We start from the raw sequence: 19,137 nt of genomic DNA, 5'->3' as shown, positions 1-19,137 counted from the left end.
GTTCAGTCCTGCTAGTTTTCGCGGGCCCGCTTGTCCCCGCCCCAAGGAACCCCGCCAGAGTTCCAGAGTGACAGAGTTCGAGACTTCTTGGCACCGTTGCAGGGAAAGGAGGCAGCTGAGTTCTGTTTGGTGATTAGTTTGGGTTAGTTTATAAATCGTTGTTCCTGAATAAAGAAATACAGCTTCCCTGCCCAGCCGTGTGTCCCTGAGTCTCTGTTACCCGCCCGTGAAGCTAGCCCAGCCTGAAGCCCTGAATTTAAACAACAAATGGTGCCCATGTGGACCTGACCTGCACATCTCTCAGATAAGTGAAGACAATTTGGCTACTTATGTACTATGGCCTTCTCTTCTGCTTGTGAAGAGATCTCCAAATGCCTCTGCCCTTTCATCACGAGACTGTTTTGCTGTTTCTGGAACATTTATCTCTGGACCACTCTGTGGTTTCCACTCACTCGGGCACACTCAGAACAGCCAGCAGAGTCAGGAAGAGCCAGTGGGCGAGAGGCAAGGTGCGGAGCTGCCGTTTCCACCTGGTGGAGCAGCCAGCCAGCCAGTCATCCGGCCACGCCCAGACAACCCCGCGCACCGCGCCCACAGCCCCGCAGCCCCGCAGCCCGCAGGAGGCCGACGCCAGCACACAGGAGCCTGATGCCAACACGCTGGAGCCCGATGCCAGCACGCAAGAGCCCAATGCCAACATGCAGGCCAGCCCACAGGAGCTGGCTCTCCACTGCGTGGCACAGGGCACTGGACGCGTGACCCCTCCATGCTGCTCGGCCACTGCGAGCAGGGCAGCAGATATGACAGGGCCATGGAACAGGGCAGCAGACACAGAAGGGCCATGGGGCAGGGCCGCGGTGGCCTATCATGGCCGCCACCCCTGGGCACCTCGGCCCGCGCCTTCTACAAGGCTGGCCCGCCCGCCCTCGTGCTATGAATTCTGGACAGATCCCGAACCTCCCGGGTTCCCTGCCGAAACTGTGCACCCTGGCCAAGATCCTCAGCTCCGGTCTGAAGACAGACAAGCTGGAGTATGCAGAGATTCATGCAGAGATCGCAACCTGCAATTCCTTGAAGTGGAGCTGCGTGGGGGCCACCTCCGGATGGTGACCCCCCCCCAACAACTAAGACAGTACACATCTAAATTCGTGTTTAAAATGACATGTCTTCGTAACAAAGGTTTCTCTCCTTGTGTATTAATGACCATGTTTATGTGTGTGTTTAAAGTTTGGTAAACAGTAGCTTTAAGGCTAAATTCTTACTAGGCAAAGTTAAATGAAAAAGGTTTTCAACGTAATTCTCATAAAGATAAAATTAACTTACATTTAAAGTCTGAGGTAAAAATTAGTTAACAATCAATATATTTTAACTAAGTTGGTCTAAACAAGACCTGTGCACACCTAGGGTGTGTCTCCATCTTGAATGGGTTTAACAAAAGGTTAAATAGACTTGTTGATATGTAAAACTCGCGATTACCTTCTCTATTAGAAATGGTAGATTACGGGAGTCCGGCTGTAGCGCAGCGGGTTAAGCACAGGTGGCGCAAAGCACAAGGACCGGCATAAGGATCCCGGTTCGAACCCCTGCTCCCCACCTGCAGGGGAGTCGCTTCACAGGTGGTGAAGCAGGTCTGCAGGTGTCTGTCTTTCTCTCCCCCTCTCTGTCTTCCCCTCCTCTCTCCATTTCTCTCTGTCCTATCCAACAATGACAACAATAATAACTACAACAATAAAGCAACAAGGGCAACAAAAGGGAATAAATAAATAAAATAAATATTTAAAAAAAAAGAAATGGTAGATTACACAATGACTATGCTAATTATTCTCATGCCTGAGGTTTTCTTTCCTGCGCACACCTAGGGTGTGTCTCCATCCTGAATGGGTGTAACAAAGGGTTAAAAAGACGTTGTTGATATGTAAAAGTCTCAAATTCCTTCTCTATTAGAAATTTTAGATTGTGCTGTGGTTATGCTAATAACAAGTTTTGTTTCATAGCAAGTAAATTGCAGCCAGCTGCCTTTGGGACTCTAGGCCGTTCCCCACCCCCATACAAATGCCTCTCGAGGCAAATATGCCCCCCAGAGGCAAGAAATGTTTTTTTTAAGCTGATAAAATTTTGCCCACAGAGGCAAAAAAATGGCCCCCTCAGGCCTTCCCTTGGCAGCCCACCGGTTCTTGTTACTTGCTTACATGTTTCTCCATGTTTGTGCCAGTTTCTTTTTAAAAATGCCTGTATGATATAGGTTTCTGTTCACCCCACACCCCTGATACTGTGGTCATTTAGTTAAAAAAAAAAGGGGGGGGGATTGTTGTATGCTCTCCCCCTGACAAGAAAATTGGTTCAGTCCTGCTAGTTTTCGCGGGCCCGCTTGTCCCCGCCCCAAAGAACCCCGCCAGAGTTCCAGAGTTCCAGAGTTCGAGTGTGCTTGGCGCTGCCGCGGGGGAAAGAGGCAAGAGAGTGTTTGGCACCGCCGCGGGGGAAAGAGGCAACAGAGTTCTTGGCGCCGCCATGTGAGAAGGAGGCAGGAGAGTTTTGTTTGGTGATTAGTTTGGGTTAGTTTATGAATCGTTGTTCCTGAATAAAGAAATACAGCTTCCCTGCCCAGCCGTGTGTCCCGGAGTCTCTGTTACCCACCCGTGAAGCTAGCCTGGCCAGCTGGAGCCTCCGAATTTTAACAACACTAAACAGTCCAATCATCCTCTTAATGAAAATCGTGGAATAGCCCACTATAACAGACACATGGTAAAATTTCTGGTATCTTATCATCATGGTATCATGAATTTTTATGTGAAGATTGGCATTTAAATGATGAATATTGACATTTCCAAAACCCTAGTATGTATTTGGGTTTCTGGTATCAATGATTTCAAAATCAGTAACAATACAAATAGCCAGTAAGACTTTTGCAGATTTTTGGTCCTAAATCTCAAGCTAAAATTGATGCCAGGGAATCAGTACTTTTAATCTGATATAATTAATGCTTATTTCCTCCATGATGCCTGGGTAATCTCTAGGCTCATTTATTACAACTACTAGCAGGAGAGGATCATATCTCTGCATCTCTTTAGCAAAGTGTGGTGATTAAGGTCATAGGTTCCTGGCTGAAGACTGTCTTAGATTGCTTTTAGTCAAAAATATGTAGAAATTTTCTATATAACTTGGGAGAGTTAATTAAGCTCTAACTAAAGCTTCCATATCTGAAAAATGAGCATAATGACATTTATTTCCCTTGTAAATTCAATGGAAAGTGGAGGGTAGAAGAGATATGTTTAGTATGACTAGGTCTTCATCAAGACTTGTCAAATGTTAGCAATTATTATTTGAATCCCTAGTACCCATAGTCAATAAATTTTAATGTAGTAATTACTTTAAGTTAGCAAATAAATGTGTAATAAATAAATGTGATAGTAACAAAAATTTCTTATCTTATTTATAGATGAACAAAACTGTCAGCAAAGTAAAGGAAGTTGGGTTCATTTGTGTCCAAACATTAGTAGAAGAATTTTTGTCTCCAGAATTGTGCAGGTTTCTTTCCCAAACCATTGCCAACTTGTCTGCTAAGGAGCAACTGCTAAGAAATCAGGACTTTGTTCCCAAATCCTCTCCCAAACTCAGAAAAATGGGGGACAGATGATATTCTGACAGCTAACTATCCCACTGAAGCCTCTGCCACTCTCAATCTTTGTCAAAAAGTGTTTCTCTTAATTAAGAATCATGGTTCTCATAGGAGACAACTGCTTGGAAACTCAATAGCTCTGAACCTGCAGAAAAATTCCATTATACATTCAAGTGCCCACACACTTGAGCATTCTTGTATCTCTCCAATCCCAAAGGCTTTGCTTGGTGAGGAAAGTAAAAATCCCATTTATATGAGAGCACTCTAAGTAGGTGTTCTCACTCTTCAGTGATAATTACTTGAGTTACTGCCTTTTGCCATTACTATAAAGAAAAGAAGATGTTATTAGAAAGATATGGTTAATTTGTTAACTCTGGGTAGATGATAGTCTTCATCCTTGTTGATCTTGTAGAAGTTATTACTCAGATCAATGTTCTTAATATAGACAATATAAGGAGTATCTAGATTTCACTCTAAAAGTTCCGATGCTTTACAGTCGAGGAGATAAGTAAATTTTTCTCCCATGATCTCAGATAAAATGGAATTTTAGATGAGATTTTTAATTGGGTTTTTTAACTTTTAAAACAAAGAATATTCCGAAATAAGTATTTCTTTAAAAAAAAATAATTCCATTTTTGAAAGAGTGTGAGAGACAGAAAGAGGTCTGGAGAGAACAAGGGACAGAGAGACAGGAGAGGCACTTGCAGCACTGCTCATGAAGCCCCTCCTCCAACCCCCACAGGTAGGGAGCAAGGACTTGAAACCATGACACCCAACCCTAACCCTAACCCTAACCCTTACCCTAACCCCCCTAACCCTAACCCCCCTAACCCTAATGCATGCATGGCAAAGTGTGCCCTCACCCAAGTAAGCCATCTTGCAATCCGTCAGGTAAGATATTGTAAGTAAGAACTGTACCTATTCTAGCTATATATTTTAATCTTTTCTCACTTCAATTGGCAATTAATAGTGGTTTATTAGATTATAGGGCGTTAGTTCTACACTGTGCTCCTCCCTCAGCCCCACCAGAATTGTCATGAAGTCTTAGAGACAGTTTGGCTACTGTTTGCTTGTTTTTTGCTGAAGGAAATATGGTGCATACAACCAGCTACACTGCAGCTAGAAAATATGACATCCTGTCTTTCAGGACAAAGTGGATGGCACTTGAGGTGATTATGCATAATATGCAAGGAGGTTAAAGACAATTATCAGATGTTTTTGCTTATATGTGGGATGCAGAGAATTGGAAAGCATGATCTAGCTACATTTTAAAGGACTCCATTCTTAAAGCATATGCTTTTAAGATTCAGCTTTCCATTCATATTGTGTGTGTTCATTAAAGGGAGTTATATTTCATTCACCTAGAGTGAAAAAGAAAACAAAATAGTATATATTTCAAATAACCATTATAATTGTGTCTGAAAACTATGGTGGGTGGGAGGCCCCTACACACTTGAGTACTGAGTTGCTATCACACCTATAGGCTAGTCCTGGAGAAAGGAGACCTTAGTCTAAGCTTCACTACAGTCTAAGTACTATTATATTGCAACAATGTCTCTGAATAGTCAAAGACAAAAACATAATTCTGGACCACACATTTGTTTTGGCAAAAGGTAACAAAAGAAGATTCCTCAATATTCAAGTTTCAGAAGCTGTAGAGACTTGGTTTCAGAAGTTATTGGGAAGTTAGAATGCAATCAATGATCAGAAAGAAATGAGAAATCTCAGCATAAAAGTCCTGGCAAAACTGTCAACCTTTTAACCTGTGGTTCTCTAACTGTTAATAACTGAGTATCCTTATCTCTTAGATAGACACCCATGGGAGGCTGACTAATGGCACACCCGGTGAAGTGCGCATGCACTACCTTGTGTAAAAACAGGCTTGAGCCTCTGCTCTCTACATGTAGGGGGGAGCTTCACAAATGGTGAATCAAGTACTGTAGGAGTCTCTCTGTCTCTCTCCCTTTTGGAATCCCTTTCCTTCTCAAATTATCTCTATACTATCAAATAAAGAAAAGACAAAAAAAAAAAAAAAGGAAAAAAATGGCCACCAGGAGCAGTGGATTCATAGTGCCAGCACCTAGCCCCAGCAATAATTCTGGTGGCATTTTAAAAAATGAAAAATACGGTGTTCTGCACCAAAGTTAAAGCCTCTAGGAGAAGGGGGGGGGCATGTCCTAGAACACGATGGCAGAGGAGGACCTAGAGGGAGTTGAATTGTTATGTGGAAAACTGGGAAATGTTACACATGTACAAAGTATTGTATTTTACTGTCGGCTATAAACCGTTAATCCCCACAATAAGGAAAAAATAAAATAATAAAAATAGTCATAAAAAGACACTTATCTCTCCTCACTCTCTCAGACCATTTTTGAATAATTAATCTCCGTCTTGACTTATTTTTAATAGCACATAAATATGGCTTATGTCAACAATCAACAAAAAAAAAAGTGTATGTGTGCAGGGCTTGGTGGGGGTTTAGCTAGCTTTCTTGTTCCCAGGTAGTCACTACCTATCCCAAAGAAGATGAACATCATGTGTTTCTATTGTCATAGGAGATGCAGAAGACGAGTACCATGCACACCTGCCACCAGGCTCCATTATGTAGGTCTGTATGTGACTCGGGGGAAATGGGTCTACATCAAAGGCCACTCTGTGACCAGCTTACCTTCTGGACAAGCCTCCACTCCTTTCTGAGTTCACACCATTGGGCCTGCTACTTAGATTTACAGAGCTGGCCTCTGATAGACCTGGACCCCCATTTCTACTCTAGCGAACACTCTTCTCTCATTTGCTTCCATTTCCTTTCCTCTCCCTCAGAGTCAGCCATGCAAGCCAGGTTGAAATATTGCCTTTAAACAGCATCTATACTAGACCTGCCAAATGCCTCTGAGACAAAGAACCCCAAGGACTTGGTGACCTTCTGGGGGAAAAGAAAGAGGCCAAATTTTCTAACCATCACATACTTAACAGTTGCTCCAATCGCTTCATATCAGCCAAAACAAAAACTCCTATTTGTTTTAATAATTTATCCTGCCATATCAGAGATGTCCAAGCAGGACTTGTTTAACCAGTTATCATCATCATAATATAGAGAAAACCACACCGAGATGATCACCCATTGACTAGCTCACAGCTAGAGTCCAATGCCTCGCAATCAGAATGCCGTAACACGGAAAAACTTTCCAAGAATTCAATAAATGGTGAGGTGGGGAAGTATGCTTGGAGACACCCAATCTGTGCTTCCCTCTCCTCCCATGCTGCTTCTTCCTCCCTCACTGTCTCATTTTTTAAACATTTCGCAAGTAGTTTACAATTATAAGAGGCCCTAGGGCAAGCCCTGCATTCAAAATCTCCTCCAAGGTTGTTATCCTCTGGTTACTGAAACTTCCCACTTCCTCTACATTCCCAACCTCCTCTGTTTCAGGAAATAAATGTGGTTACTGCCTGATGGAACATCCATTATAAAACTGTTGTTCCTGAGAACAAATGTGCTCCAAGGTAATCGAGTAAGAGCTAAAAACAGAAATGGACAACCTGCTGCTTCTTCCGCTGACAGACAAAAGTGTTTCTCAATGAAATGATTCTGTGTGTATGCTGGGCCTTCAGCAAGTTCATCAGTAACCTTCTGGGTGACTCCAGCATTTGTTAGTTCCTCTTCTCATGGAAGTCCTTGGTATTCAGTGTTATAAAAGAAGTGAACAGTCATAAGGAATGACCCTCTTTGGAGAGGAGCTTAAAACCTGATTCTTAGTAGTCCACCAGTAGATGTACTAAATCTACCCAGAGGGTTTGCTCTGTTGTATTTGACAGATTTGCTTGTCTGTCTTTCTGTTTTGCAGTGTGGAGGGATGAATCCAGGGTCTTCCGCAAACCACTGTGAGTAGCCTTGTGGGGTCAAATTTTTAAAACTGTTTATTTTATGGGGGTGTGTGGAGATAGAAACAGGTAGGCAGAGAAAGAAGACACCACAGCTCTTCTCTACCATCCCTGGAGTTCCTCAGGTTCTATCCCTAGTGTTGTCATGCAGTGCTGGCGCTCAATACCCAGGGTCTGAAGCTTAGTAAGGTGCATTCTTCTGGGTGAGCTATCTACCCACCCCATGAGTATCCTTCCTGGTTCTGATAAGAAGACATGTAATGTGTCATGCAATACCTACAAAGCACATGCTGCAAATAAATGAGCTATGCATGGACAAATGAGAAAGAGGAAGATCACTGGATACCTGTATGCTTTCCCACATGGACTTTTCACAGTGGGCCTAAGTAGCCTGAATCTCATATCCTAGCAGGAAATCTAAATATATTCCTACTGTGCAGAAATAAAAGAAGTAAATGTTATTGATTCTGTAATAGTCCAAGCTGAAGAACTGCAGCATTTTAAATTTAAGTGGGCCACTTATTAGACCCAATGGCACAAGAATGCTAAAGAATTCTGAACTCCATCGTCTACTGGATTAAGATGAATTCCTGCTGTGCTGCTTTGAGGGTGGGAGTGATGGGACAAGAGAAAGAAGAAGTTAAAGATCCATAGGTATAGGTCAGTGTTAAAGCACAGGACTTGCCTAAATGAAACTCCAGAGGCCCCAGGTTTAATCCCTACCATTGACACATGATGACATAGATGAGTGGTGTTTTGATGCCTTCTCTCTCTGTGTGTTAAACATAAACAATTCAAGATCCTTTTAGTAAAGCAGCAGATGTTTTATCATCAACTCAATTCCAAGGTGTAAGGTATAAGGATGATGGATTTCTCGAGTTAATGAAAGATATGTTCTATAAAATTTTGCTCTTCTTTATGGCTGAAGCTTTAAACTTAAAACACCAATTTAAATACAAGTTTTAAATTTTTTGACAACACAGTGAGTGCTAGTAATAATCACAGATTTGAGTTCAGACTGTTTTAGTCAAAATGTGGTTTCAGTTATTTCAGTCTGTTTTCTGTATGGACATGGTCTATGCCTGTTGCACAACCACTATGCCTAATCATTCCTTTACTTCTCACAAGTCTAAAGATGAGTTCAGCTGACCATGAGACTGCTGAGACCTATGACAATTTGCCACCTCTGAAAATGCTGAAAGCTCTAAAGATATCAACCTAGATGCCATCTTTGAAATGACGGAGCACTGAGCAGTAATAAGATTGGTTTCAGCCCTGATGCCTTAGCACGCCTGGGGACTCACTCCATCTTTCAAGGTTATACCCTACAGAGAGCTGCTGCATGATTGCTTTCTGTGCTAAGGAGAAACAATTCCATCTAGAAGGGAACACTAGTTTGCAAAGCTCTCTTCTCCTCTAGTGATTACTTCCTCTTGACCACCACTCCCCAGGAGTCCATGACACTTCATAACTACTTTTAGGTTTGAACATTTCTGGGTGGGCCAGTTAGGTTGCTTCCTATAGTCACTGGTAAATGGCAGAGCCAGGGTTAGAACCTGGGTCTGTCTTTCACTAAGAGCCATTTGCCTCCGAGTATCTAAGTACTGCATTGTGTCTGTGCTGTGTCATGCAGCATTCATTACTGCTGACAGGGTGGGAATCAGCCTGAGAAATGAAGTGGTGAAGATGCTCAGCTTATCCTCTCTCTGCCCATGGCCACTTTTGGTGTCTCTTAAGCCCTTGCTCTCAAATGTCTTGCTTTTCTTGCCATCTACATCTCAGTGTAAATGAGCGTACATTACAGACTCCACTTCACTCTCCACAAATACACTTTTTACCAAAAGCCTTTCATGGAAACCTCTAGGAAGAGATGAATCTCTAATGCAGACCTTGGTAGGAAGATATTGCTCAATGGTTTTACTGTGAAGATTTACAGGCCACTAGGTTCTGGTGATTCATTCCTGATGATAGGACTCTTTCCAGGTGGACTACCAACTTCAGACAAACAACCTTGAGAGGAGACCAGATGGGCAGCCTTGTGACAGGGCTCTTAGCATCTGCCTAAAGGCCATGTCTGTGAACCCCTGATCCCCCCACTGGTCCAGCACTCCTTATAAGCCCAGAGAACCAGCCTTAGAGGAAGGAAGATGGTTCTTTGGGACATGAGTCTGCCATCTTCTCAGGTTTAGCTACTACCTGATTTAATCTGTTTTTCTTCCACCAGCTCTTACCTCTAGGTCAGTAGGTCTCCCAAGCACCAAACGAGAGACCTTTAGATTTGGTTAAGGTTACTATCCTCCAATGTCTTAGTCTTTCTGGGATATTTTAAATACTTTAAGTAAAGCACATCCTATTGCCCTAAGGCAGCAGGAGGAGCATTTTCCCCCACTTCCACCAATCCTTATGGCAAATTAGAAGGAATAGATTCCACTTAGCACACCCACCACACAAGCTGTGGTCTCAGACCACACTGTCCTTCACAGTTATGCATCCTGAAAATTACCTCTGTTTTATCTTCTCCCTTTCACTTATTATTTAACCACCACACTTTGAATACAGTTTTTACTACAGTAAAATATTTGAAAATTCAAACATTTAATGATAATGGTTTTTACTCAGGCATTTAGCCTTCTTGGGCCAAAGAATAAGCATTTTCATTTAAACTCTCCTTTGGTTTTGTGTTCCTACATATCGCCTAACACACCAGCAGAAACCACTATAACATTCACAACAAATACACACCAAGAAAACAAATATAACACCTGTCATGGATTTCTATCAACAATCTAGGTTTCAGAGCTGCAAAGGATGACGGGCGTCAACTTATCTGAAGCAGCGGTTTTAGACATGTGGAAATGCAGCCACAGAAAGGCGAAGTGACCTCCTGGAGTGCAAAGAGCTAATGGTCTGCAGACCAGAGGCAAGAGTTCCATCTCCTGACTCCCAAGTCTCCTTCACAAAGGTAGTTTCCATTGCCTGCCTCTGATATCTGTCTCTGATATCTGATCTCTGATATCATGTCTCTGATATCTGATTACTGTAAAAAATGGCGACTAATCCCTAGCACTGCAAAAACGGTATCATCTGTTTTCCATCTACACCATGCCTCGGCCTCGCGTGAGCTTAATGTGCAGCTTGGCGACACGAGAATCCGGCATGAAGCCCAGCCAGTCTATCTTGGCGTTACTCTCGATTGCACTCTGTCATTTCACAAACATCTCATAAAAACTGCAGCAAAGGTGGGCGCGAGGAATAACATCATTGCAAGACTGGCCAGCTCCTCATGGGGCACGAGCGCTTCCACACTATGATCATCATCTCTGGCATTATGCTATTCCACTGCAGAATACTGTGCCCCAGTATGGTTCCGTAGCCCCCATGTCCACTTGGTCGAGTCCAAATTATATTCCTCCATGAGGATAATTTCTGGAACCATCCGTTCCACCCTGGTTCCATGGCTGCCAGTTCTTAGCAACATCGCCCCGCCAGATATTCGTCGGGATGCGGCATCATCTAAGTTCATTTCCCACGTCTACGCTCGACCGGACCTGCCAATATACGCGGATATCTTCGCCCACCCTGTCCAACGCTTGACGTCTCGTCACCCAATCTGGTCCCCTATGCCTACACTGAACTTCTCTGTTCCAGTCTCTTGGAAACAGAGTTGGCAGTCAGCTGAGGTCAAGAACAAACACCTCATCACAGACCCCTGCGAGCGTCAACCCGGCTTTGACCTAGCACGTTATGATTGGGCCCTCCTCAATCGCAATCGAACAGGCCATGGCCAGTGCGCCGCTATGTTCCATCGCTGGGGAGCCAGAGACGACCCGAACTGCCCCTGCGGCTCCAGACAGACTATGACCCACATAGTCAATGACTGCCACCTCTCCAGATTCAAAGGAGGTCTCGAAACTTTACATCAGGCTCAACCTGACGCTGTTGACTGGCTACGGAAGAAGGGCAAACGCTAGAAGAAGAAATTGCCTGCCTCAGAGGGCCTCAGATCTCAAAAAGAATCACAAAATCAAGAAGTAGCTAGAGGAAGCATTCTAAAATGGAAATGGCTGCATACCTTATTGTTGTATCAAGCCAGCCCTCCTGGAGGAAGCCCTGGTGAGCAAAGGGACACACTCACCTTGCAGGGGTGTACCGGAACAAGTTCTGGGCCACACTGTCCACAGCATCTTGATTCCTCTGAAAACAGTTTGTCTCTGTCATCACACCTCTGCCACACTGGACATCACCACTGAGTCAAAGAGAAATAACAATAAAGTTTTATATTGGCCATGTTCAGTTGCTGAAAGAACTGACTTTATCCCCCTGCTTGTATATATTATCATAGATTCCTATTTGTCTCCAATTACAAGGCAAAGGAGATTGAAATCTACAGCATGGTCCCCAGGTGTAACATTTCATTTTTAAAAAATCAATATAAAATTGAAGTCATTTTTCTTTAAGTATTTTTGGCGCCAGCCTGAAAGGACTAAGGCTATTATCCTGCATTTAGTCATCCAGATCATTGATCACATTCCGACTATATGTGTTTCTGCTCTCAATCTTATGTCCTACACAAACATGAGACTGGGAACGTCAGTGGTTTTGAGAGTGTCCGTCCTATCAAAACAGCGGTGTGTAGTTTTTTCAGGGCTTGGTATTTGTGGCTATGATTTTGAAAATTGTATCTGAAAAGACTAACCAAGGTGGAGAGTAAAATGAAAGAATATAAGGGAAATGGAAAGAGTGGTTTTAGGAAAGAGGAAAGACTGAGGTGTGGGGGAAGCCTTATAGGGTAAGGTACTAGAGTAGGAAGTATAAGGTCCTGAGTTTGATCCTCAGGAGCCCATGTGCTAGAGTGATGCTTTGGTTCTTTCCCTCTCCCTATCTATATGTGTTAAATAAATAAATACATAAATAAATAGAACCTCTAAAAAAGAAATAAAGAAAAGTGGGAAAATCTGCAAGGACCTGACTATATTGATGAGTCATCTTCTTTATTCCAGTTTCAAAGTGTAATTGCTCTGTTTTTGAAAGTGTGTTATTACACCAAAGTCAGAGTGAAATGAAACTCAGCAGTATTCTAGCCTCCTCCTACAAGGAAATTTTCAAGTCCATGTTGGCTTTCCAGTTAAACATCTACAAACATTTACAAAGAAAACAATACTAACCTTACAGAATGCTTTGTAACTGAAATTGAGACACAAAAGTCATGTCATTTTATAAAGGTTTATTTATTTTATATGGGACATAGAGCTTTTTCTTTTTACATTGTATAAGGAGTTTAATGTTTTACAGTAAACTTATTGCCATATGGGTAACATTACTCATTTCCCCATGATAGGTGTCTATAAAACACTCTCACCCCCAGCTCAGGTACCATTCTACCGTCATGCATCAGGACTCCAAAGACCCCAGTCCATTCCCATCCCTTCTTCCACAGAACCCTGTGCTATGGTGCAGTACACCAAACCCAGTCCAAATTTTACTCTGTGTATTTATTTCCTTTCTGTCCTTTTTTAAAGTGTTGGTAAGGGTGTAAGAAAAAATGAATCCTACTACACTGCTGGTAAGAATGTAAATTAGTCCAGACCCTCTGGAGAATTCTCAGAATGCTGAAAAAGGGCCTATCTTATTACACATCTGACAATTCCTCTCCTGGGGATTTATCCAGTGGAAATAAGCACAGATATCTGAAGAGATCTATACTCATAACAGTTTATTCATAGTGTGCCTATATTCATAGCAGTACAGTTTGTATAGCCAAAACTTAGATGCCCAACAATAGATGAGTGGCTACGGAAGTCATGGTGTGTATATATGTGTATATGTGTATATATTTAAATACTGCTCAGCTGTTCAAACTGCTGAAGTCATCTTCTTTGATTTATCTTGGATGGAGCTTGAAGGAATCATGTTAAATGAGATAAGCCAAAAATGGAAAGTTGTATACCAGATAATCTCACTCATTAGTGGAATTTAAAAACCAAGAAATTTTTAAGAGAGAGAGAGAGACCAGAGCACCATGTCCACTCGAGTACATATTGCTCCGGAGATTATGCAAGTTTCATGCTCCACCAGCTCCTCATTTTTTATGGCCAACATAAATTTGTTCTAAAATTTGCTTTAAAATATCATAAGACAGAGAAGATTCTGGTCAAAGTCTGTTAGGAATTTGCAACTATCTTAAGAAAACAATAAACTGGCTGAAGAGACCATCCTAATCAGAGCACAACAGACTTTCATCCTTAGGACTCAGAGCCCCCAGGTTGAATTGCTGGCACTATCATAAGTGAGAGCAGTGCAGTACACTGGTCCCACACTGTACTGCATTTAAATAATAAATATTTTAAAAGAAAAATCTTCATAACTTGAATCCAACAATTTGCAAAAATGCTAATGCATCATGATCATGTTGAATTTCTTCCAGAAATACAAGACTGAGTTCACTTTCAAAATGTCAAGCCATAAAACTGACCAGATTAGGGAGTCGGGGGGGGGGGTGTAGCACAGCAGGTTAAGCACACGTGGCACAAAGCACAAGGACCAGAGTAAGGTTCCTAGTTTGAGCCCCCGGCTCCCCACCTGCAGGGGAGTTGCTTCACAGGCAGTGAAGCAGGTCTGCAAGTGTCTATCTTTCTCTCCCCCTCTCTGTCTTCCCCTCCTCTCTCCATTTCTCTCTGTCCTATCTAACAATGATGACATCAATAACAAAAATAATAAATACAACAATAAACAACAAGGGCAACAAAAGGGAATAAATAAATATTTTAAAAATTCACCAGATTAGCAAAATATGAAACAATCATGGTTCTCTCAATAGATACAGACAAAGCCTTTTATAAAAGTTACACCTATCCAAATTTTTTAAAATGTTGAAAAAAAAAAAAAAAGCTCAGCACACTAAACATTGAAGGGAGCATCCTTAACCTGACAAAAGTTATCTAACAAGGAGAGGAAATCTCAAGAAAGCATTAATCATAAAGGCAAAGCACTAGAAGTATTCTCCTGAAATCAACAATGAGATAAAAAAAATATCTGACACTATCACTTCTATACATCATTATCCTTAACATCCTAGCCACTGCAGTAAGCAGGTATTGGGGAAAGATAATGTACTGAAAAGGAACAAGCAGAAAATGTTACATGGGAGGGGGGTAATCATGCAGACAGAAAATATAAGTGACTCTGTAAAGTTTTATTAGTAATATGTAAACCTAGAGAGATAACTAGAAATGAGTGTGAAATCTATTGCATTTTCATATCACAAGAGCATAATATTGCTGAAAGAAATTTAAAAACAAAAGCTCTTACAGTAGTGGCATCATGAACATATGGATGATGGTCATACACGTCCATCCTCCCTCCCTCTCTCTCTCTCTCTCTCTCTCTCTGTCTCTTTCTCCAACAAGGTTATTGCTGAGGCTCAGTGCCCACACTACAAATCCACTGCCCCCACTGACTATTTTTTCTTTATTTCTTTTTTATTTTCTAATTTTCGCTAGGTAGGACAGAGAGAAATTGAGAGAGAGAACAAGATAAAGATGGCGATACCTGCAGACCTGCTTTACTTCTCCTGAAGTGCAGGTGGAGTGGGGGCTCAAACCCAGGTCCTTATATTTGGTAATATGTGCGTTTAACTGGGTGTACCACAACCCAGCCCCCCCCCCACGAACTCTCTGTATAGACACCTGGAGTCAATCAACAATAGAACAAATAAGCAAGTCATGGAATGCTATAAATAGTAAGAATAAATAAGTTATAGTCACATGTGACAATTGGGAAGAATTTCATAAATACAATAAATAAAACAGTTCTTAAAAGAGGACCTACTATATGAGTCCATTCATATAAATGTCAAAGCAGGGAATAAGAAATATTGACGATTGCTGTCAGGACAACTCTGAGCCCATGCAAGACTTCGCAGGGTACCAGATGACGTCTCTGGGGTGTTGATGATATTTTATTCTGATATTACTTGTGGTAAACTATGTGCATTCACTTTGTGAACATTCATTGAGCTATGTATTTGTGCCTTCATTCTTATGTTCTTTTTTGAATACGGTGTCTTTGTCCACCGTGTGCCTACCTCACACAAGAATATACCATGTCTGGCACAGGCATATGAAGGCAGAAAATGATTTTAAGCAGTATACTAAATTTACATACTAAAAATTGAAATATGTATTACATGAGAAATAATCACAGTATAAGACAACAAACGAGAAGCACTGTATGAGATGCCTTGAAATCATACTTATAATGTCTGCGAACTGTATACTGTCCTTTTTTAGGATTCACCTAGTTCTTTTTTTAGGATTTTTTTTAGGATTTTTTTTTAGGATTTTTTTAGGATTTTTTAAGGATTTTTTTTTAGGATTTTTTAAGGATTTTTTTCTTTAGGATTTTTTTTTTTAGGATTTTTTTTAAAGGATTTTTTTAAAGGATTTTTTTTAGGATTTTTTTTTTTAGGATATTTTTTTTAGGATTTTTTTTTAGGATTTTTTTTTAGGATTCACCTAGTTCTTTTTTAGGATTCACCTAGTAACTTTGTATTGAATAAAATTATCAAAACAGACATCAATTCTTTCAAACATGAAGATTTTCTGATTGACCTTTTCAGATCTAGGGAAAAGACATGAAACAAGTCAAAGACTATTTCCTTTTTGAACTCATGGCCTTTTATATAAATAAGCAATATCTGGACTAAAGTGGCATCTATATTAATTAATATTACAAGTTGATCATTACATAGGTACATATTATGCACTTTTGTTTTCACTTGAAGTCACTTTAAAATGTTCCAAGAATGGGAATAACTGTCTTCCTTTTTTAATTATTTTATAATAAATAAGTATTGTGAGGGTAGGAGGAATGTGAAGTAGGGCACCTGCCTAGCAGTCAAGGTTGGGGCCTGGGCCACATGGGAAGACCATGGCGTCAGAAACAACTCTGCTGTTGTGGTCCTGGTGTCTTTCTCTGTCTGTCTGTCTGAGTAAAGAAAATGCATAAGAGGCTTGAGAGTAGTGAGATCACACATGTATAAGAACCTGGTTCCAAAAAAAAAAAAGAAGAAGAAGAAGAAGAAGAAGAAAGGAAGGGAGGAAGGGATGGACATACTTGATAGGAAAACTGATTTTTTAAACACCTTCAGTATTACTTCACCCTTTGTGAAACTTACCCCCTGCAGGAGGGGGCCAGGGGCTTGAACCCATGTCCTTGCACATTATAATACAGGTATTAAACCAGGTGCACCACCATCTGTTTTCTTATCTCACCTCTAGCACTAAACCACTTTTTACCAAGCCATTTACCTCTTGGTCACATCGATCATCTATCATATGTAGAAATCTGGTAAGGACTAGAGTTTCCTGATGGAAATGGAAGCATCTGAAGATATCTATATACACCTATGTTCATAGCAGCACAATTTATAATAGCCACCACTTGGAAGCAACCCAGGTGTCCAGCAACAGTTAAGTGGCTGAGAAAGCTATGGCATATGTACACAATGAAATACTATTCAGCCATTAAAAATGATGAAGTTGTCTCCTTCAATTCATCTTGGGGCGGGGTTGAAGAAATAGTGTTAAGTGAGGTAAGATGAAAAAGAGAAGAATGAGTACCCAATAATCTCACTCGGTCAAAATTTAAGAAACAAGGACGGGAAGGAAAAAGAGAAAGTAAAACTTGAACTGGTATATCCCACCAAAGCAAAGGATTCTGGGGAAGGAGGGCAGGGACAGGGCTGGGATGGGGGAAGCTTTGTGGTCCTGGTGTATGACAGTGGAGGGGGACCTAAACTGGGGGTGAGACTGGTTTGAGGACACCTATCACAGGGAGATGAGAATTTGTACCTAGGCATCAACAACTATATTGTAAATGGTTAAATCCCCCCATTAAAATAGTAACAGGAAATTGGGTATTATCTCATATGCAGAAATGGATAAAGTCCCATTTAGATTTAAAATCCTATGTATGAAATCAATATTGAGGAGGCCAAGCTTTCTACCCCAGAGACAGATTTCTAGGTGACAATCACTCTTCAATAAAATAGACAGAAGTTTTCTGCTTACTACTAGCTCATAATGGTGTACCATCCATAATCCTGAAATCACAAGAATGACTAGCTCATGATGCCAATTCAATGACACAAATTTTGAACACACTCCTCTGCAGCTCCCTCTGCCTCTGTCTTTTTCATCACAAGGATTATCACTTGGGCTCAGTGCCTACATGATAAATGCATAGCTCCTAGAGGTCATCCTTCCCCTTCCTTTTTTTGATACAGAAAGAAAATGAGAAAGGAGAGGTGGGGTGGGGGGAGAGAAAGAGAGAGAAAAGAGAGACACTTGCAGCACTGCTTCAATGTTTGTGAAGCTTCCCCCTGCAGGTAGGAGGTGGGGCCTTGAACCTAGATCTTTTGTGTATGGTAATGTGTGCACTTTACCAGGTGTGCCACAGATCAACCTTCTGTCTCTTTATTTGTAAGACTATTAAAGTTAGCGTTAGCAAGTGTTTTGTTATTTTTTTTCCAGCTAGGACATATATTATGTACAGCTCTTTAGTATGTTGTCTGAATGGTTGGATGAGGTTAGAGAACCTGTTTTCCATTGTATTTTCAGAGAGAGAGAGAGAGAGAGCACATAACATTCACAGAGCAATACTGGGTTTCTTATGAGTCCCTAACAATATTGGCAAGAAATCCGCAGTGCCCTTGGTAAGAAACAGACGGAAGGAGAAGAGAAAAACCAACGATGCACCTGGAAGACCAACCGCACTCTTTGAGGAGATGCTGTGCTATTTTCAAGTATGTCACCAATCTGTACAAGTTGACAGGAAATGGTCTGTCTCAATAACAAAGGAAAACATCAAAGGAGCCTGTTACTGCTCAAGTTTGAAATCATCAAAGTACGATCATTCAAAGAGGAAGTTATATAAAGAAAAGCTTGTGTCAAAAGCCAACAAAATGTCTCAGAAGACATTCCACCCTAGGCACTGTAACTTGATAAACAGGGTGATAGGTGGTTGAGTGTCCAGTTTTCTCTCCTATTTTATATTATTATCCAGGTCAGTGTGGGAAGCTTTGCTCCCCCAGGGTGGGAGGAGCAACATGGGACAAATAACTGAGAGCACAAAACTAAGGAAATTGAAATAATGTGGCCATCTACTTTTTAGCCCAAATGCTTTTCTAGTGTTAATATTAGCGCAACCTTAAAAATTCTCAAGGAATAAAATATAGAGTACTTAAAATATCTTTGTGGCAAATATCCAGATAGACACAGTGTCCTGCCCAAGGTCACAAAGCTAGATGGTAAAAATACCAAGAATGAAAGATGCTGCCAATAACAGGTGGTACATAAAGTAGTTGTGGCATCTAAGTAGGCAGCAGACAGACAAGAGAAAGACATCTGGGGGGGGGCAACTTTTAAGTGCTTTAAACATGTTCTTTTTTTTTCCTTTATTGAGGGAGACTAATAGTTTACCATCGACAATAAAAGACAGTAGTTGGTTCATGTGTAACATTTCTCAGTCTTCTGCATGACACTCTAACCATCATGTTCCAGGACCTGAACACCCCCCCCCCCAGCCCTGCAGTCCTTTACTTTGATGCAAGACGCCAACTCCAGCCCAAGTTCTGCTTGGTG

The 19,137-nt window shown here is 41.3% G+C and overlaps 1 long non-coding RNA gene across 1 annotated transcript in view; it reads right to left on the bottom strand.

Moving 5' to 3' along the window:
- Window positions 1–19,137, bottom strand: part of LOC132535310 (uncharacterized) — a 902,180-nt gene that overhangs the window by 546,568 nt on the left and 336,475 nt on the right. Inside the window, exon 2 of the long non-coding RNA XR_009547106.1 lies at window positions 11,631–11,741. This is a non-coding gene — a long non-coding RNA (uncharacterized LOC132535310). The remainder of the gene's footprint in view (window positions 1–11,630; window positions 11,742–19,137) is intronic.

The sequence above is a fragment of the Erinaceus europaeus genome, chromosome 21 (assembly GCF_950295315.1).
Source record: "Erinaceus europaeus chromosome 21, mEriEur2.1, whole genome shotgun sequence".
Lineage (NCBI taxonomy): Eukaryota > Metazoa > Chordata > Mammalia > Eulipotyphla > Erinaceidae > Erinaceus > Erinaceus europaeus.
The sequence above is the reverse complement of the archived record's forward strand: the minus strand, read 5'-3'. Positions and strand labels throughout refer to the sequence as shown.